Consider the following 19,102-nt stretch of genomic DNA (forward strand, 5'->3'; position numbering starts at 1 on the left):
GAGAGAATCTTTGCTTATTGGAGAGGCTACACGTTCAGAGATGCTACTTCTAAGTTCTGCTGCTTCTTCTTAAAGGTGCATCCTGCATCCTGCATCCTTCACTCTGCTATCTAGAGGTGTGGCTTTACTTCTCCATTCTGCAATCTGCAACCTGCGATCTGCCATCATTCAGAGGTGCTGCTTATCCATTGCTTATCCATCCTTATCCGGTTATCCCTGGTGCTTCCTATAGGTTTGTCTTATATACCAAAGGCAGCCAATCAGCTTAGGATTAAGTAGCACGGTTGGAGCATTTGCTATGGTACTAATTAAGAATGAGGAACATCTGTTGACCACTAGCGCAGAGGAGACATTAACTAATCAGGCAAAAGGTAGATCACGCCGTGTTAATAATAATTATGCGCCACCTTTTAGCTCAACACCAGCCGCCATCTTAGGGTTACCCAAACATGTCTTCTGCACAACTGTAGTGTTTAAAAATATTTGCAGAATGTGTGACACTCTATCCATTGACCTGCAGAGTCCATTCCTACTTCCCTTGAATCTCAGCTGATGGTGGAGAGTTGTCTATAAGCAACAGAATGCGGTGAAGCCAACATGGCTTGAATAACTAACCTAGCCAAGAATATCAAGCCTCTTTCCCTTGACATGTTTGGACATTTGCTTTACTCTACTCTGTAGAGAACATCATGTGGGAAAGTGCATTTGCAGGGGTTTCTTGTCAGCAGCCCCAGGTGATTTTCAAGCTGCCAGTCATGTTAATGTACTATATCAGATTTTCATCTTGATGAAGTCTTCAAGTGACCTCAGTTCCAGGTGACATCTAAGTGCAACTTCATGAGAGACTCCAAGAGGCAATTGGTAAGAGCCCTTCCCAATGTATGAGTCAGAAAATATGAGCAAAATGAAGTGTAATTTTTTAAAAACTTTTTGGGGAAAATGTATTATGCAGCAATAGCATCCAGGGCAAATACACATGTAGCAATTCTACATTCCCATGCTTATTGTGGCACTATTTAGAAAAGTAATGGTATGGAACCAACGCAGTTCCCCCCAAAAAGAATTATTAAGTAAAAGGTGTTACAGACCTAGGCACAAAGAAGAATGAAGTACTGTCCTTGGTAGCAAAATGGATGGAAATTTAGAATGTACATCGTGAAACTGATCTGCAAACTAAAGGATGGTATTATCAGAGAAATTAGAGAGAAAATACAAGAACTGAACGATCACTTCAATAAACAGATAGAGATTCTAAACAACAACAAATAAAACAGAAAATCAGAAACCCTCAAAATGAACCAAATTAAAAATGCAGTTGAAAGTATCACCACCAGACTAGATCGCTTGGAAGAGTTTCCGGAAAAGAAGACAAAAAATATAATCTTGAAAACAAAATTGACCATGGAGAAATTATGTTAAGAGATCATTAACAGATCTTCCAAGAACGTCCAGAACCTGGCATAAACTGAGAACACTAAATATAAGATTTATTGGGATAGATAAAGGCTCAGAGATACAAAAGAAAAAATGCACAATCCTTTCAATGAGATAGTATCAAAAATTTCCCAAACCTAAAGAATGAAATGGAAAAATCAAATATAGGAGGCTTCCAGGACACCAAATATACAAATTACAACCAACACACACCAAGGCACATCATTATGAAAATGCCTAACATACAGGATAAGGATTGAACTTTAAAAAGAGACAGAGACAAAGGTCAGATTCTGTTTAGAGGAAAACCAATTCAGCTCTCAGTTGATCTCCCAACCCAGACCAAAACTAGGAGGTCTTGTAATAATATATACCAAGCTTTGAAAGGAAATGGATGCCAGCCAGGAATACTATGCCCAGCAAAATTATATAAAACTAATGATGACATAAAAATCTTCCATGATAAACAAAAGTTAAAAGAATTTAAAACTATAAAGCCTGCAATACAAAACATCCCTGATAAGATAGTTCATGAAGAAAAAGTTGAAAATAAAAGACAATACCAACAAAGAGAGGAACTGCACTAAAATAATACTGAACCAATCGAGAAAGTAATTCAAATTAAAAGCCAGAAATCAATCAAAATGACAGGGAATCAAAGTCATATCTCAAAAATAACATTGAATATAAATGGCCTAAATTCCTCAATCAAAAGACACAGACTGGCAGATTGGATTAAGAAATAAGACCCCACAATGTACTGTCTCCAAGAGACTAACCTAACAGGTAAAGACATCTACACGCTGAAGGTGAAAGGATGGGAAGGCACATATCACTCCCATGGATCACATAAACAAGCAGGGGGTTCTTTCCTCATATCAGATAAAGTGGATTTCAAACCAAAGTTAATCAGAAGGGACACAGAAGGACATTTCATACTGCTTCAGGGGATTATATATCAACAGGACATAACAATCAGAAATGTTTATGCCACAAACAATGAGCCATCTAAGTACATCTAACAAACCCTTCTCAATTTCAAGAATCCAATAGACCACAACACAAAAATGCTGGGTGACTTTAACACACATCTTTCAACACTGGATAGATCCTGCAAACAAAAGCTAAATAAAGAAGCTACAGAACTAAAAAGTACAATTAAAAATTTAGACTCAACAGACATATATATAGAATATTTCATTCATCAATGCCTAAATACAATTTCTTCTCAGCAGCACATGGCTTTTTCTCTAAAATAGACCATCTCTTAGACCACAAAAGCAACTCTTTGCTAATGAAAAAGAGAGAGAGAGAGAAAGAGAGAGAGAGAGAGACAGAGAGACAGAGACTGAATGTCTTACATTCTATCTGATCAAAATGGAATAAAATTAGAAATCAAAAACATAAAAAAATACAAGCTATTCTAACACCTACAGACTAAATAATAGGCTATCAAATGATGAATGGATAGCAGAAGAAAATCAGGAATGTAATAAGAAAGTCTTTAGGGGTAAATGAGAATAGTGATACAACACATCAAGTCTCCGGGACACTATGTGGGCTGTGTCAAGAGGAAAGTTCATTGCACTGAACTTATTCCTTAAAAGATTAGAAAGTCAGAAACCTGACATTGCATCTCAAAGCCCTAGTAAAAGAAAGAATAAATGAACACAAAAAGCAGTAGAAGACAGGAAATAATTCAATCAGAACTGAAATAAATGAAATTGAAGCAAAGAAAGAAAAAATAATCCAAAAAATGATGAAAGAAAAAGTTGGTTCTTTGACAATATAAATAAAATTGATAAATCCTGAGCCATGCTAACAAAGAGAGAGAGAAAACTCAAATTACTAAAATTCACAATGAAAAAGGAAATATCACAATGAACACTACTGAAATACAGATAATAATCTGAAACTATTTTTAAAATTTATGCTCTAAAACTTGAGAAAATATTGAAGACATTGACAAGTTTCTAGAGTTATATGACCTACCCAAATTGAATCAGGAGGACATAGAAAATTTATACAGATCAATTTCAAGCCATGAAATAGAAGACACCACCAAAACCAACCAAGGAAGAAAAGCCCAGGACTGGATGGACTCTCAGTTGAGTTCTATAAGACCTTCCAAGAAGAGTTATCATCAATACTTCTCAAATTATTCCATGAAATAGAATCGGAGAGAACCCTTCCAAACTCATTCTATGAAGCTGGTATCACCCTGATACCAAAACCAGACAAAGAAACGACAAGGAAAGAAAACTTGAGACCAATATTCCTGATGAACGTTGATGCAGAAATTCTCTACAAAATACTGACAATCGCATAACAAAGCATAGTAAAAAAAGAATGTACCATGATCAAGTGGGGTTTATCCCAGGGATGCAAGTTTGGTTCAACATATGGAAATCATTAAACATAATTCATCACATCAATACACTTGAAGGCAGGAAACACATGATGTTCTCCATAGATGCAGAAAAAGCATTTGACAAAATACAGCACCCCTTCTGGTCCAAAACACTAGAAAAACCTAGGCATAGTAGGAACATATCTAAACCAAAAGCCAACATCATTCTAAATGGAGAAAAATTGAAAGAATTCCCTCTAAACGTTGGAAGAAGACAGGGATGCCCTCTTCTACCATGTTCATGCAACATAGTCCTGGAAAGTATAAGCAGAGCAATTAGAAGAAAGAAATTAAATGAATGCCAAAAGGAAAAGAACTCAAAATGTCCTTATTGGCGATGACATGATTCTATATTTTGAAGACCCAGCAGACTCCACCAGAATACTTCTGGAACTCCTAAAGACATTCAACAATGTAGCAGGATTTATAAAATCAACACCCATAAATCAATTGTCTTCCTATACATCAGAGATAAATCCACTGCAAGAGAAAATAGGAAAACAACCCCATTCATTATAGCCTCAATAAATTTGGGGGAGTCGATCAAAAAAAAAAACAGGTGAAGACCTGTTCATTGAAAATTACAGAATACTAAGGAGAGAAATTGAAGAAGTCCTTAGAAGATGTAAAGATCTTTCAAGTTCATTGATATGCAGAAATAACATTGTCAAATAGTCAAACTATCAATAACACTATACAGATTTAATGCAAATCCTATTAAATTCCACTGACATTCTTCATATAAATGAAAAAAGTAGTCATGAAATTCATTTTGAAAAATGAAAGACCCAGAATAGCCAAAGCAATCCTTAGAAAGAAAAGCAAAGTTGGAGGAAAAACAGCATATATTGTCACCAAAACAGACATGTAGACCAATGGTGCAGAATAGAAGACACATTTGCACACACACATACACATAGAGTTATCTTGTACTAGACACAGATGCCAAAAATATACTTGGAGAAAAGTTGGGTTCTTCAACATATGATTTGGGGAAAACTGAAAATCCATATGTAGCAAAATGAAATTAAATCCCTATCTCTCACCCTCCACAAACACAAACTCAATGTGGATCAAGGATTTAGGCATTATAGTAGAGACCCTGTTCCTAGTAGAAGAAAAACCCAAATCTCTACCACGTCAGACTAGAAACTGAATTCCTCCATAAGACTTCTAAAGTGAAAGAAGTAAAATCAAGAATCAACAAACGGGATGGATTCAAACTAGAAATCTTTTTCATAGCAAAGGAAACCATCAAAAGCTGGAAAAGACAGAAAACAGAATGGGATAAAAATCTTTGCTACCTGCCCCTCAGATAGAGCATTAATCTCCAAGATAGGTAAAGAACTCAAAACACTTAACACTGAAAGCACACATTATCCAATTAATGAATGGGCAAAGGAATTGAACAGGCACTTCATGGAAGAGAAATGTGATCAATCAAGAAATATATGAAAAAAGTTCAACATCTCTAGCAATTTGAGAAATGCAAATCAAAACTACTCTAAGATTTCTTCTCATTCCAGTCAGAATGGCAATATCAAGAATACATTATTCTTGAACTTATTCATAGAAGACAAAAATCAATCATAAAATTATTTGGAAAAATAAGAGACCCAGAATAGCCAAAGCAAACCTTAGCAAGAAAAGTGAAGCAGGAGGCATCACAATACCAGACCTAGGAGCTCAGAGTTATAGTATTAGAAACAGCATGGTATTGGCACAAAAACAAACACATAGACCAATGGTACAGAGTATAAGACACATGGACAATCTCACATAAATACAGTTAACTCATAGTAGACCAAGGTGCGAAAAACATTCACTGGATTAAAGATAGCCTATTCAACAAATGGTGCTGGAAAAAATGGAAAGCCACATGTAACAAACTGAAATGAAACTTTTATCTCTCACCCTTCAAAAAACTCAACTCAAATTGGTAAAAGACTTAGGCACTAGAACACAGACCCTGCAGCTACTAGAAGAAAAAGTAGTCCCAAATCTTCACCAAGTTGATCTGGGAACTGACTTCTTTAACAAGACTCCTAAAGTGCAAGAAGTTAAAACAAGAATCAATTATTGGAATATATTCAAACTAAACAGCTTCTTCACAGAAAAGAAACAATCAATAATGTGAAGAGAGAAACTACAGAGTGGGAGAAAACCTTTGCCACATGCACTAATCTCTAAGATATGAAAAGAACTCAAAAAACAATATCAAAAAAACAAATAACCCAATCAGTAAAAGGGGTAAAGAACTGAAGAGGCACTACACAGAAGTAATAATACAAGCAATCAACAAATATATGAAAAAATGACAATTATCAAGAATCCAAGCAACATGAAACTTTGACAAGGATGTGGGAAAAATGGTCCACTCATACATTGCTGGTGGGAATGCAAAATGGTGCAACCATTATGGAAAGCAGTTTAGGGATTCCTCAGAAAACTTAGAAAGGAACCACCATTTGACCCAGTTATCCTACTCCTCAGTTTATACCTAAAGGACTTAGAATCAGCATACTATAGTGACACAGCCACATCAATGTTTATAGCAGCTCAACTCACAATAGCTAAACTATGGAACCAACCTATATGCCCTTCAACAGATGAATGCAGAAATAAAAGGTGATATATATACACAAGTGAACGTTTTTCAGTCCTGAAGAAGAATGAAATTATGGCATTTGCCAGTAAATGGATGGAACTGAAAATAATTATGCCAAGCAAAATAAGCCAATCTCCCCAAATCAAAAGTTGAATGTTTTCTCCAATATGTGGATGTTGACTCAAATAAGGGAGGGTAGGAAAGAATAGAAGAACTTTGGATTAGACAAAGAGGAATAAGGGATGAGGGGGGAATGGGAATAGAAAAGATAGTAGCATTAGTCAGATATCACTGTCTTATGTGTACATATCATTACATGACCAATGTAATTCTATATCATGTAGAACCAGAAGAATGAGTATTTATACTCCTTATAGGTATAATATGTCACAATACATTATATTATCATGTGTACCTAATAAGAACAAATGAAAATAAATAATAAAAAAGTCTGAACTACTCAGCTTTAAAGAAGAATGAAATTCTGGCATTTGGTGGTAAATGGATGGAGTTAGAAAATATTATGCTAAGTGAAATAAGCCAAACCCCCCAAAACTGAAGGCTGGAAATTTTATCTGATATGTGGAAGCTAATTCACAATGGGGTGGGGTGTAGACAAGCATATAGTTACTTTAGATTAGGTAGAGGGGAATGAAGGGAGGGGAAGAGGTATAGGAGAAGGAGTAATAGTAGAGTGAAACAGACATTATCAACTCATGTATATGTATGACTGTATGACTGATGTAATCCTGCAATATGTATAATCAGAAAAATGAGAGATTACACTCTATTTTTGTATGATCTATCAAAATATATAAATTCATTCTACTCTCCTGTACAACTAATTAGAAAAAACAGAAAAAAATGTAAAAAAAGACTTGAGGAAACTTTGCAGAATGTATTTGGGTGCTCCTTATCTTACTCTGTTTTTCTCTATGGTTAAACATATAGGTAATAATAAACCGATAGCCTTTGTCAGTCAAAAAAATTTCTATGAATAACTCTTAAAGGACATGAAAGATGTATGATTATTGAGAAGAATCATATTTCACCACAGAATATCTCATTTTGGAAGTCAGTCCTCCATGCTGTCTGCTCTCAGAAACATGTCACTCAATGAGCAAACCGAGTACCAGTCAGCCCTGACCTCCCTTACCTGAGCACACCACAGAGGCTGTGTTTCCATGGGCACAGGCGGGAACACCCAGGGCAGTCACAGGACAATTCCACAAGAAAGACTCAGACCCCGAGCAGTGAAATCGGTCTCTCCAGATCACATCATGTCCTTCCACAAAGTATGCTCCTTTTGGGGTGGAGAGGGCGACCCCACAGCCCAGCTGACAGCAAACAACATTGGCGTTGGCCATATTCCAGTGGGAGGCACAGAGTGTTCTCCAACCTTCAGAGGTCTTCATCTCCACTTGACCCTCACACTGAGAGCTGCCATTTTTCATAAGCCGAACATCCGTATGTCCTAGTAGAAGACAGGATTTTAGCCATATCTCATATCTGCTTTCCTACTACAGTATATGCAGGTGGGTTAAAATATTGCTGTGAGACTCAGCTGAGCAGACAACTTGCACAACCCCACCGTGTTGGCAGCTGCCTCCAGGACAGGGCACTCTGGGGCAGAACCAGAGACCAGGCTCATGTCCCTCACACTGGAACTCTTCAGCCCAGACCTGCTCACGCCCTCTCTGAAGGGCAGTTTGCCCAGGACAGATGCTGCATTGCCACACCCCAGCTCTGCACAGATGACCTGGGCTATGGGGAAGGTGAAGTTCCCTTCAGATACTGGAATCCATCCTCCTCCAGAATTCACTTCCACTTTCCCCGAGCAAGGTCCATGTCCTCCAACCAGATGCACAAATCCTAAGGGATCAAAAAACAAACAAACAAAAACCACAATGAGTATCTTGGGTTGGAATTGAGAGCTACATGTCACAGACAATATTGTGAAATCTTTTCTTTTTCTGGGTTGGGTTGTGGGGAGTGGATTCAACATCTGGCGTCAGAAAGGGAATTCCATGAACAAGTGTCTGAAGACAAATTTAGAAGGAGGAATTTATAAGGTCTGTTCTGAATGGCTGACTTAAGAAATGACTGTATATACAAACACACACCCACACATATACATATACACACATGCATATGTGTGTGTCTAAGAAGTGAATATATACATGTATGTAAATGTACATGTGTGTATATATTTTCCAGCTTGGACACATTATTCTTTGTATTAAAATGGTATCCATGACTTTGTCTACAAATCTGTCTTGTGTCAGTCTACCTCCTTTTTTGGTAGGATCTGTATTTATCCACTGTACGTAAACAGATGTGGAAAAAGACTAGGCTTAATTTTTTCACTATTTTATTCCCCCAAACTTTCAGTTCACAGATAATGATTTTAACTAAGTTAACATTTGTTAAAGAATGAGAAAGTCAATATATTAAAAAACTAACACTTTATATTTATTTCTAATTGAGGGATGTAAAAAGAGCCCATGAAATAGTGTGAGACTGACATGGAAAGTAGGTTATTTTGACTAAAATAATCACGGTTCCTTACATCAAACTTCCCATTACAGAAGATACAAAGACTATTTAGAAGAAAAATCAGACGTTATCAAGAGATTTGAGCATACTTATTTGCCTTTATGTTTTTATTCTGTCAGTAATACAGAGTTTAAAGAAGCCATTAGACATCTATTGAAGCTGATCAGGAAGCCATTTCAGGTATGGGTTCGGACCTGTGGCCAGGCATCTGGTTATGGATATGGAATTGTAATATGATAGCAAGTTTATGTAATACAGAAGTTTAGCATGGACCCATTCTCAAGAGAATGTAATGTTCATTAATTTTTTCCATGATGACCATGAAAATGAAATGAACATCAAAAGCATTAGTCTACCTTATTAAAATTGTGACTTTAAGTCAGGTGTGGTGGCTCACGCCTGTAATCCCACTGTCTCAGGAGGCTGAAGAAGGAAGATCTCGAGTTCAAAGCTAGCCTCAGCAATAGCAAGGCACTAAGCAATGCAGTGTGACACTGTCTCTAAATAAAATACAAAATAGGCTGTTGATGTGGCTCAGTGTTTGAGTGTCTCTGAATTCCATTCCCAAAAACTGCCACCACTCCAACAAAATTGCTATTTAAAGCATTATCATTAGAATATTCCTGTTTTTTCTCTGAAGCTGGTATTAACATGAAGTGTGGATTCCCAACATGTTACTACAAGGACATTTCAATTTATATCATTATAAAAAAGGAGTGATGACAAGATACCTCACTTGGAAATTCTCAATAAAAATACAAAAATTCCAAACTGAGTAAGTAATTTTTAGGATATTATGACTATAAGAAGTATGAAAGCTACAGGGGCATCATAAAAATCAGCCACCAATATTGCTGCCCATGGACAGGAACAATAATGATCAGTCACCAGAACAGAAACCCTGACTTAGGCTGTGCCTGTGGGTCAGCCAGGTCTCCTTCCCTGTGGACTCAGGTTTCCCCTCAGTTCTAGCTCCACACTAGGGGTCAACACCAGCACCACCAGTGAGGGCCACCAGTTGTGCCTCATGGATCATAGCTCTGGCTTCATTAGAGACACAAGCTTGTCTGCACTGGCACTATTTCCTTTTTTTCCTATTGTTTATGGCACATTTCTAGCTCTCAAAAGTTAGAATATCTCAGTTTAGATGGAATAACATTACATCCAAGTTCTATCTGAGAGAATCCACTGGCATATCTGATCATAGTGCCCTGAGGCACTATATAATGAGGGTATGTTTGTCTTAGGCACTGAATTCTATTGCAATATCAAACTTTTTCAAGAAACTTGTATAATTTCCACTGATGAAAATCTGAAGCATCTTGGGTGAAGAAATAGATCATGCAGTGCAGGTTTCATCTTCACTCTTCTACTCTTCACAGACCAAAGAAGTCTAATCCAGCAATAGCCTGAGAGGGCAAGAATCAAATTCATACAGTACATCTACTCAGAGCATCAACTGAGTCTTTTATTTTGCTAAACAGAGTATCCAGAAGTGTTGTTGCAATCTCAGCAACACTTTTATTCATCTTAAAAATACATTGAGAATTTAGTGTGTTCTAGGCATTGCACTATGAAATCACATACATCCAAATCCCTTGAAACATTTTTTTTTTTGAAAAAGACATGATTTAGAAAATAGAGCCAGCTATCATCCACACACACATATGATCCTCACTTGCTATCTCAGGGGTTGAATTACTCTGTTGGACTTAATGAAATATAAACAAAACAAAGTATCTTCAGATTGTAGTTATGCATTGTTCTATAAACCCAGATCACCTGATTCCAGAAGGTGGATATTACTATGGTTTATACAATCTGTCAGTTAAATTGCCATTTCTTACATGATAGTGATTTTAAAATCATAATTATTTCTATTTGCAAAAATGTATTCTGTTTTTGATGTCAGTGGTGTAAAGGGATGTGGAGAAAAAGTGATTCTCCTTCCTCATCTGCATTACCAAAGGATAGGGGTAAATAATACCACCATTTTAAAATCCATCTTTCTTTATACCTGCCGTAGTTATAAAAGAATATATTCTCAGTTAAAAGTAAGGAGCCAAATTGAACTTATACTCAGTCTGCACAACCTACAGTCACAAAATCTCAGAGGTTTGAGTGTTGTGGTTGATTCATCTGGGCCTCTAGTGTGTAGACACATGATTATCAATTATTTGTTGACAGTAGCTTTTCTTAAATCATGGGAAATGGAATATATCAAGGCTTCGGCATTATTTAAGAGGCCTAAAGTGGTAAAATTGACCTGAAATGTCTATGTTTCATGGTCACTTGAAAGAATTGGCATGCATCTCTCCCTCAGTTGTAAACAGCATTTGTATTGGATGCTTTTTCTTGGAGTTTTGGGACATATTATGAAGTAAATCTACTACCTGAGGCTTTTATTGAGACATAAAAATTTAATATAATATTCAATGTTGGGGCTCTTGGGATTCTCATAACAAGTGGTTCTGCCCCATTTGTCTCTCTCACCTGTGAGGTTGTCAACTTCAGGTTAGATTTCTTTGTGTATGAGCTATGCAAGTTCAACTCAGTCTCTGAACAATGACAGTAAACTGAATTCTAAAAATGGTGGTATATGTATATTTGCTGGATAAAATGATATGTTCAGTCATCAGTCTGAATAAAATTAAGTAGAGGAAAACATAACAAAGCAAAACCACAAATTACAGAAACCAACTGAAATAGGTTTGATGCATGAAGTTAGCAGAAAAAATGAGGGAAAGTGTGAGGAACAGGGACCTGATGCTTCCAATTCATTCCCCACACAGCCACAGTCCTTCCCAATCCCTGATCCTCTAATTTTCTTTTGCTCTTCAGCAAGACTTTCCTTACACAACTGAGGATGTGGGCCCTGATGTGCTGCTAGATTCACAAGAGGGTAAATCGAGGGCAAATATTTTAGTTGACTGTACCTGTGTTATCAGTCCCCCACTATGAGCAGGGAGAGGGGAATAGCATTAATGAGTGCATCAAGTAGACCCAGTGATGATCATGAGAACTGGCTTCCCAAAGGAAGAGATGCTTATATTTTAACAGTGTTAGAAAATTAGGGACAGGTTTTTAAAAAATAAAATGAGACCTGTACTTCTACAGTGTAAATTTTGTACTGGTCAAATGTGTAGATGTCAAAGAGTCATAACACATTGAGAAAAAATATCTTTAGAAAAAATCAGAGTGGATTAGAGAAGACCCATCCTAGGGCTTTTGTATTAACAAATTTTTCAGTATGTCCTCTAACATGATCCAACTTTTTCAAATTGACTAAGGACCTTCAATCATATGATAGAACATAAATCCTTTCATTGGTTTAGAATTTGGTAAGGAATTGTTATTATTGATGATTATTGTTTTAAAAAGAGAATTTCCCTACCTCACAGCTGTGGAGGATGGAAGTGGGGACTGAGAGTGTCAGCAGGGTTGCCTCCTTCTCTCAAGGCGGTAGGAGGGGATTCTTCCTCACCCTTACTTCTGCTGGTCATGACAGTCCTCCATGTGCCTTGGCTCAGAGATGCATTGCTTTAGTTGAGCTTGTGTGTTCCCCTGTCCCTCTTCCCTGTGTCTGTCTCTGTCTCTCCCCACTTCTAAGGACACCAGTCAGGTGGGTTAAGAGTATAAGTGAGAAGCTTTAGAAAATGACTGAAGAATTCAATGCAAAGAGCAGGATGAAAATGCCCCACTTTCTTTTTGCTATAGCAACTGGCTCTCTTCAAAATATGTGATGCTTCAGTGAAGATTTTTGAATTTCCTTCTCTGAGACATCACACTTAGAGAACAGAGAAACATCCCAGTCTGATCAACTGCTCTAGCAGCAGCAAGATTGATAGGAGGAAGCACACTTGCCTTAGTCCATTGAGACTAAGCAGTTACTGACAACAATGATATGAAAGAAAAAGCAAAAAGCATGGGGTCTTTTCTTTTCCCCCCAAAGGTTGTCTATCTGTGCAGTCATGACAATTACTGGGTATTGGTAAGGCATGGTTAAGGCATTTCAAGAATGGGAGAAAATCTTGACCACATTCACTTCAGATAGAGCATTAATCTCCAGGATATATAAAGAACTGAAAAGCTCAACACCAAAAAAATCAGATAACCCAATCAATAAATGACTAAGGAACTGAACACACTCACAAAAAAGAAAAAACATCAATCAACAAATATGTGAAAAGATGGTCCTCATCTGTAGCAATTAGAGAAATGCATATCAAAATGCATATCTTAGAGTACTAAGATATCATCTCACTTCAGTCAAAATGGCAATTATCAAGAATACAAGCAAGGATAAATGTTGGCAAGGATGTGGGGAACAATGTCCACTTATACATTGCTGTTGGGACTGCAAATTGTTGCAACCATTGTGGAAAGCAGTATGCAGATACCTCAGAAAACTTGGACTGGAACTACAATTTGACCCAGCTATCCCACTCCTCGGTTTATACCCAAAGAATTTTAAATCAGCATACTACAGTAATACAGCCACATTGACATTTATAGCAGCTCAATTTGCAATGGCCAAACTATGGAACCAACCTAGATACCCTTCAACAGATGAATGGATAATGAAAATGTGGTATAGACACACAATGGAATATTACTCAGTCTTAAAGAAGAATGAAATCATAGCATATGGAGATAAACGGATAGAGCTGGAGGTTATAATGGTAATCAAAATAAGCCAATCCCAAAAAACCAAAGACTGAATGTTTCTCCAATATGCAGATACTAATACACAGGGGAGCCAGGGAGAAATAGAAGTACTTTGGATTAGGCAGAGGTGAGTAATGGGAGAAGAGGGGAAGGGGAGTAGGAAGGATAGTAGAATGAATCAGACATTATTAACCTATGTACATATATGATTACATGACCAATGTGATTCTACATCAGGTACAACCAGAATAATGGGAATGTATACTCCATTTATGTATGATATGTCAAAATGCATTCTATTGTCATGTATAACTAATTAGAACAAATAAAAAAAGTGCACAAAGACTGGTATTTTGAGTGAGATGGGTAGTTTTAATAACATAATAATTCAAGGGATTATCAAGTGAGGTAAATAGATTGTGGGTTCACCACAAGCAATCAATGTTTGCTGGAAATATTATCAATATTTTTATCTGTGTCTTGTGCATTCTATATTTTTACAGAAGATCATAAAGTAACATTTCTCCACATGAGGGCTGTGGCAAAGCCTGACTGACTTGAGATCCTCCCCAACTTGTGCCTGAGTCATCTGAGGAGAGGGGGTGAATTTTCAGGGTGAAGATGGGGTGACACTGAAGGTTACTCTCTAGCTCCTTGTCCTTTTAAAGGAAAGTGGCCTTCTTAATCTGACCTGAAAAATGTCTAGACTTTTTTAAGAAGGAGCAATAGCAGAAGAACAACAATTTTACCAAAGGCCACTGAGTGCAGAATTGACATACTCAACCAAAGGACCAACACAGCAAAAATTAAAAGTACTAATACCTTAAAGTTTGACATCTACATTTTGCACACTAGGGAACAGATTCTCCTTTGTGTCATAAATCAGAATAGATAGAGACATTCTTGCTTCAGTCCAAAAGGAGGAATTACCCAGGCCCACACTAACCAAACAAATTGGTTCTTCTCTGTGGCCTAAGGGATTTGGGAGATTGCAAGTAAAAAGGACTGAGCATGCCAAGTGTGTGATAGCACATGGACTTGTTTGGTGACTTTTAAGGTAGAGACAGACAGAAGGGCAGTTTGCAGGCAAGGTCTGGATGTTGGTTGATTTCTGTATAAGCAAATAAAGTACTATGTTATTTATCCTAAATCCACTCTAACAGGTGTTAGAAAATCATAATTGTGAAGATGCTTAAGTGATATGTCCTTATATTCTGACCTAGAGACACAATCTGGGTAGAGTAAATGAGTCACCTGAGGTTACAGAAAATGCAGCATCCAGACCTGTCCTCTGTGTCCTCATTCATGCCTCTCACTGACAGCTCCTCAGCCCAGTTGACAACAGAATCTCTCCTCTCCCTTGAGCCCACATGTTCCATTCTCCTTGGTGCCTCACTTCTACTCTTCTCTCAAAGAGGTGGACTCCACCTTCCAAAATGGGTCCATTTGCAAAACCACTTCAGTGTAGTCCCATTAGAATTTATAGTGGCCTAGACTTAGGAAAATACTCTTTCTACGCTGTGCTGGAACCTGGGAGATCCCCAACTTGCCACATTCCGGATTTTACCCTGGGCTCTTACAGTTTGAGGAAGTGTCCTCTCAACTCCTCTCACTATTAGAACTTTTGGGCTTGAATTTATCCAGCTAAACAAAAGGAGTAGAATTACCAGGTTGATTTTCAACAGCTTTCATCAAGATCAAACTTGTATTTCTTACACTAAGACCTAGATTGCCTCTTCTACCCTGCCTGTAGCTGGGACTCATCTGCATCCAAACAACTGACATGGGTTTTGAACATAAGTCTTAGCTACCTGTCTACTCATCCATCATTCCATAGTCTAGTATTCTCTTTAGGCCACAGAAGTGTGTCACCTGAGTGGATGGGAATGTCTGCATCAAATGTGGTATTTGGCCATGCAGAGGTCCACATAGATCCCAGTATCTTCCTTGAAGACCAAACTTGCCCTGTATTCTTGACCTTCTCAGTCATCTCTGAAACCGAGATGTGGAAGTATGACCTTTCCTTCAAGGTACAGCAGGGTATAAGAAGAGTGGCCAATAGAGACACAGACATGGGCAAATAACACTTGATGGGGAAAGGATAAAAATGTGCAGAGTGGTCTTCAAAGAAGACACCATCTAAACTTTCTACCCAGGCCTGATGTAGGAGAGAGGTATTTGAAGGTAATACTGAGAGTCTGCTTCCGTGTTTTCTTATTCACAATACTAACATATTTCCAGAATTTGTCATGTTCCAGAAATGTTTTTAGGTGTTGGGTATATTTCAAGGAAATGATGTTCTCATTTTGGTGGAGCTTTAGATCTATTGGGAAGGGGGAAAACATTTGAAGTCGTTTGAAAAGTTTAAAAAGTTTATGAGAGACCTGGATGGAAAATGAAAGAAAAATTTCATCTTAAGAAACCTGAGGACTCACATGAATCATTCTCACTAAATTAAAAATTGCAGGATGGCAATTACCAAGAATACAAGTAACACTACATGTTGCCGAGGATATGGGGCAAAAGGAATTGTCATAGTGTTAGTGGGATTAACAATTGGTGCAAACCCTCTGAAAAGCAGTATGGAGATTCCTCAAAAATTTGGAATGGAGCCACCATTTGACCCAGTTATGCCACTCCTCAGCACACATCCACAAGATTTTAAATCTGCATACTACAGAGACACAACCACACCAATGTTTACAGCAACACAATACACAACAGCAAAGCTATGAAACCAACCTAAACATCCATCAACAAATGAATAAAGAAATTATGGCATATATATGCAATGGAATAGTACTCATTTATAAAGAAGAATGACTTTATGACATTTACCAGTAAGTGAATGGGTCTGGAGACTTTCATGCTAACTGAAATAAGCCAATCCCCACCCCGCCAAAAAAAAATAAACAGTGGTTTCATGGATACATGGAAGCTAAACCATAATAAAGGGAGGGATGTGAAGAATAGAAGTTCAGTAGATTAGACAAAGGGGAACAAAAGGAAGGGAGGGGCCATAGGAATTGGAATGACAGTAGAATAAATCTAATATACTTTTCGTATGTACACATATGAAAATACCTAAGTGATTCCCACAATCAAGAATGGAGTCTTAATTAGAATAAGGTATATTACTTGCTTGTATAATTCCATCAAAATGGATTCTACTGCCATGTATAATTAAGAAGAACCAATAAGAATATATAAAAATTACAGTCAGATATATCCTTGTCTGATCTTTTGCTACATAGATACATTGCTTTTTTGGGCAAGTTTCAAGTTTCTTAAAAAAGTATCATTCATTGGACCTATTCTTCCCCCATTCTGACCTTCTCAATATCTAACTTTGAGTCACTCTTGCAACTCATTTTTGTGTGTGTACGTGCAGCAAGGGTGTACAGAATCCACACAAATGTACACAGATTTCCCCACCCTAAACCCACGGTCTTAAGTGCTGCTCAGGTAATTCTCATGTGCTCTTTGTCAACCTTTGTTGCTTCCCCCAGGTACTGTAAGCTTCCTCAATCTTCTTCAAAAAATTCCATTTCCCCTTGTTTCTATTGTTATCAAATATATCTTGCAATGCACTTCTCTTGTATCATTGAAACCATGAGCTATAAACTATATAATCTTTTTCCATAGTTCACCTGTAACATTTTTCCTTTTTTCATTTCAATTAAATTTATTTAAGGGCTGGGGAGATATCTCAGTTGGTAGATTGCTTGCCTTGCAAGCACAAGGCCCTGGGTTTGATCCCCAGTACCACACACACACACACACACACACACACACACACACACACAAATTAAATTTATTTTAACTGCTACTTACAAAAAACATAAATGTTGTACATATTAAGGGGATAAATTAATGCATTGATGCATATATACATTCTGTTATCTTTTTCTGCTCAAAAACTTTTCATTTATTTTTGGCAAAAACTTCCAGTAAGTTTTCTTCTGTCTTTTTGAAATGTAGTTCATTAGTGTTTTCCATAGTGACCCTACTGTGCAATTTTGCACCAGAACTTCTTGCTCCTGTAGAAGTAAAGCCTATTTTTCATTGATTAGTCTGTCATGATTGATTCCTATCAATTATACTCTCCAATTATGGTAACCACATTTCCACTCTCAACTTCTAAAAGGTCAGTTCGTTCAGATTGAACATACGAGTGAGATTATATGGTGCTTGTCTTTCTTTGTCTGACTTCTTCTACTTAACCTAATGATCTCCAGGTCCAAGTATGTTGTAGCAAATGAAAGGATCCCATTCCTTTTATGGACAAATAGTATTCCATTTTGTAAATATACTTCATTTCATTTATCCATTTATTAGCTGATGGACACTTAAGGGTATTTCCATTTTGTAGCTACTATGAATTACAATGCCATAAACAAGGGAGTACAGATGGCTCTTCCATATACAGATTTCCTTTTCTTTGGATATACAATCAGCAGTGTGATTGCTGTATCATATATAGATTTTTTTGAGCAGGATATCTGATAATAACTTTTAATCTCTTTTATTTCTAAAGGATAGACTTACCGGGTTCAGTATTCTTGACTGGCAGGTTTTTCTTCAGTTCTATGAAAATCTCATGACACTCAGTTCTGCTCTAAATGTTTACCATTGAGAAGTCTGCCATTAGGTGAACTGGGACATCCTTATGTGTTACTTTTTTTTTCTGTTGATGCCTGAAAGTCTTTATCTTTCATCTTTGAAATTTGTATTATAATACATAGAAATAAGAACCTGAGACTTCCAGTCACAACTGCCCAACTAACTTTTCACCTTCAAGCAGAGACTTAGCTGTCTCCATATTGTGCTGCCTGACTTCAAGGAGGAATGCGGTGGGTAGTCCTGTGGCCACAAGTGCTGCAGTGCTATATCATCCCTGAAGACACAGCCTGCCAAGGCAACACAGGACTGGGGAGGGACCAAGCCTCTCAATGCTCTGAGCTGCCTACTGCTGAGGTGGACTCAAGGCCCAAAGCTCCTGCAACCAGTCACAGGTGATGCAGGCTCTTCTTGAGTCTGTCCCACCAGCACACAGGTCTTGCTCTACTAACTCTGTTCTACATTTAAGACCTCTAATTCATACTCAGTGCTGTTCATGATCATGGTGGACTTGGAACTGAGTTCTAAGACAAAGTCCTGTGCCTGCTCTGTGCCCCTGATCCTTAGAGAGTCTTGGTTTCCCCTCTTCTGCTACAGATTGGAGGATTGGTGGTACAGAAAGTCTCTTTGCTGCCCAACTCAACACAGTTCCATGGTGTCAGTCTGAGGTTACTGGCATAGGAACAGAGATGTTGGGCTCTACCAAGCACCAGGTTTCCCTGTGGCACACCTCATTCTGGGTTTCAGTCCTAAGTTCTGGGCTTAATTCACTTTCTCTTGACCAAGAAAGATGCATCTCTCTTCAT

The 19,102-nt window shown here is 37.6% G+C and overlaps 1 pseudogene; it reads right to left on the reverse strand.

Moving 5' to 3' along the window:
* LOC124982756 (antigen WC1.1-like) overlaps nucleotides 1-19,102 on the reverse strand; it is a 181,071-nt pseudogene that overhangs the window by 58,623 nt on the left and 103,346 nt on the right.

This window comes from Sciurus carolinensis, chromosome 4 (genome assembly GCF_902686445.1).
Source record: "Sciurus carolinensis chromosome 4, mSciCar1.2, whole genome shotgun sequence".
NCBI classification, from domain to species: Eukaryota; Metazoa; Chordata; class Mammalia; order Rodentia; family Sciuridae; genus Sciurus; species Sciurus carolinensis.